We start from the raw sequence: 7,625 nt of genomic DNA on the forward strand, positions 1-7,625 counted from the left end.
CCAGGGGGTCAGTGTGGACATTGTGGAGGAGTACAAATACCTGGGAGTGGTGACTGACAATAAACTGGACTGGGGGGGAACACTGACTGCCTCTACAAGAAGGGCCATAGCCACCTTTATTTTCTGAGACGGCTGAGGTCCTTCAACATCTGAGGATGTTTTATGAGTCTGTGGTGGCGAGTGCAATCCTCTACGCTGTTGTTTGCAGGTGGAGCAAACTGAGGGTCGCAGACGTCAACAGACTCATCCGCAGGGCAAGTGACGTTGTGGGGATTAAACTGGACTGGAGGTGAAGGCCATCTTGGTCAATGAGTCCCACCCACTCCATGATGTGCTGGTCAGTCACAGAAGCACCTTCAGCACCAGGCTGATCCAACCACGATGCTCCACAGAGCGCAACAGGAAATCATTCCTGCCTGTGGAAAATCTGTATAATTCATCACTGTAACCTCACAGCTTGATTGTTGTAAATATCTGTATCATATTTGTGTATTATTATTATTATTATCTTACTTTATTTTTTTTACTACTGTAATGTGTGTGTATCTGATCCTTATTTTTAACAGTCTTTTACTTAATTATACACTTCTTCAATGTTTATTCTTTCTTTTGTCTTTGTTAAAGGGGACATATAATGCTAAATCCACCTTTTTAGCCCTTAAATGCATTTTGTTGTATATTTAGAGTGCTTAGAAGTACAGAAAAAATCAAATTAGTCTCTTCAGGTGCTCCGTAGATATCTTTATATTCTGTTTTGGTCATATTTTTCAATCTATTTCGATTTTTCTATTCTCTATTACGTTTTTTGAACTATTACATCACAGTATTTGCAGCGGAACTGCCAAATTAGTACATCAACTCCAGGTCCAACACTTCGAGCAATCCGCCATTTTTATTTCTCGCTGCGATTTTGTAGTCCATGCTCAAGGATGCCGAAGTTACGAGAGGATAAGTCAAAATGTTCGGTTGTTGGATGTAGTAACCCACACACTTCATTACACCATCTCCCAGCATCAGAACCTTTTCAAAGTGCCTGGTTGAGTTTTATTTTTCACGGAAATGTACCCACATCCGTGGGTAAGGTCATTTTTGTGTGCGCAAAGCACTTCAAGGATGACTGCTTCTGCAACCTCCGCCAGTATAAAGAAGGATTTGCAGAAAGACTTTGTCTGATTGAGGGTTCAATTCCTTCTATCTTTGGAGACGACAAACAGAGCACTTCGGTAAGCTGTAAATAATGCTAAAAAGTGTGATGATAAGACGTCAATGTCATTGTTTTGTTAGCATTAGCAGTTGTACCGTCTTCATATGTTAGCGCTGTGTGCTCGTTTTAGATCCTTGATGATATGGCCTACGTGATTTAAGTCTAAAGTTTTCATTAGTCATTTCATTTTGCCGTTTTTGTCTCCGAAAAGACTTTATTAAAATGCATTTCGTGACGTTAGCTCGGTGCTTGTGTTAGCTCACTTGTTAGGGTTCTGCAGGTTCATCATCTTAATTTTCATCTCGCTCCGCCGGGTCAGACTCTGGCTCAAACATGTAAAGCTGGATGAACAAGTCTTCCATTGTTGACATTTTGTAAATAACATTTTCTGCACCGCTAAATAATCTGATCTCTTCTCTCAAACTACAAAAAATGGCCGAACAGGGTGGAGTTGAACCGAGTGTCACCTCTGCAACCTGGAGAGGGGGCGGGGTATGAAGTGTCTCATTTGCATTTAAAGAGACCGCACCAAAACGAGTTGCTCTCAGAAGCACATCAGAAAAGGGGTAGAAAAGGGGCCTGTGGAGCTATTATAATGAGGAATTCAGACCCAAGCATTGCAGTTCCTCTTTATATAGACCACAACTGTATGATTTATATGTATAAAAGAAAGGACTTAAATGCATGATATGTCTCCTTTAAGTGGCTGTGAAAAAAGCAATTTTCCCCTGGGATTAATAAAGGAATTCTGATTCTGAAACTCACAAAGATGAATACAGATCCCAGATGTCAGTGTTTTGTTTAGTAGAGTTACATACTCCTGCACATGACAAGTGTTTGTGTGAAATGAATTGAGTTAAAATAGTGTTGCATGTTGACACTTTTTTACCTTTTTAAGCTATTGCTGGTCTTTCTTATTATCTTATCCTTTAACTAAAGTGAAAACTGTGAACATTTAGTATTTAGAAAGTGGATATCACACTTGTAGTCCTTTGACTTATTCAATACCTTTGAAGAAGCTCACACAGTTTTAGAAAAGTTGGTGACTCCTGGTCTTGAACTCGCAAACGTAAAGTATGCTAACAAATACATTACAAAGCTTTACTATTTGAAATAAAAGCAGCATTACATTTTATTGTAATGCCAGAAGTGTCCCTGGGAAGTGTTAACTTGAAAAAAACATTCCAGTGGAATTTATTCTACTTTACACATAGTGGTGGAGTAGCAATTTTAAAAGTGAGGGTGTTCTAAGGGTAGGGAAACCATTGACTCCCAATTTAGTTTAGGAAATTAATTTACTAAAACCATGATAAAGTTGTTATTTAGTGAGTGATACTCAACATGTGGCTTTTTTTAGAAACAGGCCAGTAACAATAATAATAATAATGATAAATATAAAGGATGAGGGAAAAATAAAGGATAGATAGAGAATAAAGGGGTAAATATGATAAATATAAATATATACATATATACGGAGCAGCAGGTAATGGAGGTGGTGAACACAGCCCCAGTCAGTGGGTGACTGGGGCTGTGTTAATGTGGATGGTGGCAGAGGGAAAGAAGCTGTTTTTGTGTCTGGAGGTTCTGGTCCTGATGGACCGAAACCTCCTTCCAGAGGGGAGAGATTGAAACAGTTGTGACCGGGGTGGGAGGGGTCGGCCACAATCTTTCCTGCACGCCTCAGAATCCTGAAGGCATACAGGTCCTGGAGGGAGGGCAGATTGCAGCCGATTATCTTCTCTGCAGAGTAGATGATACGCTGCAGTCTGGCCTTGTCCTTGGCCATAGCTGCAGCGTACCAGATGGTGATGGAGGAGCAGAGGATGGACTGGATGATGGAGCTGAAGAAGTTCACCATCATCTTTGTTGGCAGACTGAACTTCTTCAGCTGCCGCAGGAAGCAGAAGTACAGCACAGAGCTCACTGTAGAGTCTCCCAGGGTGAGGGGGGTGAGGGGGGCTGGGTTCTTCCTGAAGTCTGCTATCATCTCCACTGTCTTTAAAGCATTGAGCTCCAGGTTGTTCTGGCTGCACCAGGACACCAGCCGGTCTGTCTCCCACTTGTAGTCAGACTCGTCTCCATCAGAGATGAGACCGATGATGGTCGTGTCGTCTGCAAACTTCAGGAGTTTGACCGACTGGTGAGAGGAGGAGCAGCTGTTGGTGTACAGGGAGAAGAGCAGAGGAGAAAGAACACAGCCCTGAGGAGATCCAGTGCTGATGGTTCAGAAAGCAGAGATGGTTTTTCCCTACTTCACGTGCTGCCTCCCGTCAGACAGAAAGTTTGTGATCCACCTGCAGGTGGAGTGTGGCACTTTCAACTGGGAAAGCTTGTCCTGAAGGAGAGCTGGGATTATTGTGTTAAAAGCAGAGCTGAAGTCCACAAACAGGATCCTGGCGTAGGAGCCTGGGGAGTCCAGGTGCTGGAGGATGAAATGGAGAGCCAGGTTTACAGCATTGTCTACAGACCTGTTGGGTCTGTAGGCGAACTGCAGGGGGTCCAGGTGGGGGTCGGTGATGTCCTTGATGTGGGAGAGCATGAGGCGTTCGAAGGACTTCATGACCACAGATGTCAGAGCGACGGGTCTGTAGTCATTAAGTCCTGTGATCCTCAGCTTTTTAAGGACAGGAAGGATGGTGGATGCCTTAAAGCAGGCTGGTACGGTGCAGGTCTCCAGTGAAGTGTTAAAAATGTCAATTTTTGCAAGTTGTTTTTGATACTTTTATCCAAATTTTGTTGATACTGTAACCATTTGTTGCAATTTTTCATCCAAAAATGCTACCATTTGCCCAATATATAACAGTTGTTTCATTTGTTCCCTACAATTTGCCTTTTTGTTCCACATTTTCTCCTTTTTTCGCTGTTGTTTGCCACATTTCACTCATTTAAGCTACCTTTAGTCGTTACATTACACCTGTTTCCTCTTTTTTGCAATTTTTTTTGGCACTCTTGACTGCTTTTGGCCCATTTTAGTCACTTTTCACTCTTTTCGTGCAACGATTTTGCTGCTTTTGGACCATTTTTGCCACTTGTTACTCATTTTTTGTCACTTTACTCACTGCTGAAAACTTTTTACCTTCTCGGAATGGCGGCTTTGTCAAATGGCTGGCTGTGATTGGCTTGATCACCTATCAACCAATCTAACTGGACCAATACATTTTCAACAATGAATCCCTCTGTAAAAAGTGAGGGGGATGAATTGTTATTTTGTTTTTATGCACAGCTGTGGTCTGAAGAGGACACTCTTTCTAAACGTACATATTCTGTTTATTGGTAATACATTAAACATATTTTTGTTATATACATTTCCACTACCTGTAGGACCTAAAGAACACTTAAATAGGAATACATTCACACTAACAATACCAAAGCAGATGCATATGTTGTTGTTACTATTTTAGTTAATTGTTGTGTATTTCCTGTTGTTAACTGTTGCTGTGCGAATGGAAAACAAACAGTTGGTGTAAGTGAAGCCCTGGATGAATGTCCAAGGTCACTTTGAGGAATCTAGTTTCCACATTTCATAATTCATCATCCCAACCTGGAAATTGAACCTGTTCCTCTCAGAAGATGAAGTCTGTGTGATTGTGTGTGTGCAAGACCACGTCTGTGTGTGTCAGTGTAAATGGAACAGGACGCAGTGCTTTGTTATGTCCACTGTATCGATGGATAGACTGCACATCACTCAAAGTTCAGACAGTGATGGTCTGAGCACTCCTCTGTGTGTGTGTGTGTGTGTGTGTGTGCGTGTGTGTGTGTGTGTGTGTGTGTGTGTGTGTGTGTGTGTGTGTGTGTGTGTGTGTGTGTGTCTAGACGACATGAAACAACTATGGAAACACTACAGAGATGGAGCTGAATCAGGTTGTGACTTGTGACTTAAATAAAGTGCAGGTTACCTCAGCATCCATCAAAATGGTTCCTGTACTCATTGTTTTTTAACTAAAGTGCCGTATTGTGCTCTGTGCACTTCTACTTTTACTACAGTGTTTTTCAACTATGGGGTTGAACACCCATGTGGGGTCGTCTGAAATGGCTAGTAATTGATTAAATAAAATCCTGCCTATATACTCTGTATTTGTAACACATTTTATTAAACATGATTAAAAACTAATTCTAGGAAGAAAAAAAATGTCTCTGGGGTCAACAGGCATTTGTGATATCAAAATGGGGTCACGACCCGAAAAAGGTTGGGAACTTCTGACTTGTATATGCTGATAAACTTCAGCCACTTTGTGCTACTCACCATCAGCCACTGAAACTGGTAGTTGATGGTGGCTCCATGGAAGCAGTTGAAATCATCATATACTGTAGTTCCATCACAGATTATGTCACAACTCCTCCTACGACTCTGATGGGCAACATGGAACCCAGCATGTCTGATGAAATGGCAGGCTTATTTAACTACTGGCTGCTCTAAAAGGACTTTTCAAGAAAATAACCTAACAAAACCTCTCGTATTGTATATGATCTTCTGACAGCACTTTCAATAAAAATTGACTACAGATACCCTTTATCCAAGTGGCTGGGATAATGTAGAGTAACATCTGTACCCAGTATGGACTAAAAGCTGCCAAATCCCAATGAGACACATCACCAAAGGTGGTTGAGAACAACAGAGCTAAAATCCTGTGAGACCTCAGCTTCCAGACTTACAATTAGGCGCGGTGCCCCTGGCACTATGGGCCTGCTCAGTTGTGATGGGGGGGATGGGTGGATGCCTCTGTGCAGCATGGGGTCTGGAGGTGTGGGGTGTCCACTGCGGGGTTTGCTTGGGTCTTCTCTTGTGTCCTCGATGGTTGCCCAGCTGGTGGTGCCATGGCTTCCATTAGTGGCTTTTTACACCTGCTGTGAACACGCAGGCAGGTCTGGGACTTCGGGATAGCTTATGATGTGACATGTCTGTGTCACTCCTGTAAGCACACACCCACCAACTCTGTCCTCTTCTGTCTTCATACTAACACTGGCCGCCAAGGTTAAATGATGTTATTAAATTCAGAATTAATTACAGTAGTCCCTCGTTTATTGCGGGGGTTACGTTCTATAAATAACCTGCAATAAGCAAAATCAGCAAAGTTGTCAGCTTTATTTTTTACAATTATTAAACATGTTTTAAGGCTGTAAAACCCCTCAACACACACTTTACACACTTTTATCAGACAGGAATGAACACTTCTCTCTTGTTTAAACACTCTCAAAGTTCAAACCTTCGTAGATTTTAAAACATAAACCTGTTTTTGAACATACTGCACTTCAGAGTCACACCGCTAGCAATCAGACATTGATGCCAAACGCATTCAGAGTCTTTGTTGACAATGACATCAGGCCGTCAACATGGACACCGGTCTGTTCACCCATTCAACCATGGAGTAGAAGCTGTGTGTGACCACCTGGAGCTGTATGACACAGCCTTTATAACCGGGACCGGACTAGGAAGGATTTGGTGTGGAGGAGAATCAGAGAGGAGGTGGTAGTAGCAGGTAAAAGTTCTCCCTGTAGCACTGAGCTAGCATAGCATTAGCCGCTAATCACACTAGCTTTTTTTACTGGTGGTTTATGTTTATGAGAGGAAAAAAAGGAACGCAGCGTTCCTCGCTTCAGCAGGCAGTGAAACTCACCGTGTTGGATGTGTCGCTGGTGGATGAACGCAGCATTAGCCAATCAGGACGCAGAACACAATGCGCGTTCATATGCTGCAAAAAATGCATCCAAAATTGCACTGTAAAAAAATTCGCGAAACACAGAGGCCACGAAGGGTGAACCACGATAGAGCGGGGACTACTGTATTCCGAATTAAAGGGTTCTGCTTTGTGTTTACATGGACATAATAATTTTGAATTGCGTTTCACATGGAAAACACGTTTATTCGGCTTTATTCAATTCTGCTTTAGGTCTGGGTGTTGGAGAGGGTTCTGCTTGGACAGGGGGCCAACGTGACTTATCACGTCTACAAGAAGAAAATACACAATAAACATTTTCTTTTTGAATACATAATAGAAGACCACATAAGAACTATTTTCATTTTTATTTTGATTATAGTTTTGAAGCAGCAGCTCGACAATAACATACTGTTTCACTTTTGTTCGCTGAGGAGGAGAAGGGACGCAGACAACCGTACTTTGGTCAATCAAAGCCAGCGGTTAGTGCAACGGCTGCTCTACCTCCACTTTACAGGATTTTGAGTTGAAAGAAAACTTTAGGATTACCCACGTGTCATTTGTGAAGTTATGTGGTGTGGTGCAGAGCTTCACGTCCCCCGTTGAAGCCTGTTTAGTTTTTCCAATGTCTGTGTGTGTGTAATATGTCCGTGTGAATAGTCGCATGTTTGCGCTTTCGTCCATCCACTTTTTTCATTATATCCATGTCTTCTAAGTCTCTTATTAGATAAATAGTCTCGGCTTGAGTCCAACACCATCACCGGTGC

This window comes from Gouania willdenowi, chromosome 12, assembly GCF_900634775.1.
Source record: "Gouania willdenowi chromosome 12, fGouWil2.1, whole genome shotgun sequence".
Lineage (NCBI taxonomy): Eukaryota > Metazoa > Chordata > Actinopteri > Blenniiformes > Gobiesocidae > Gouania > Gouania willdenowi.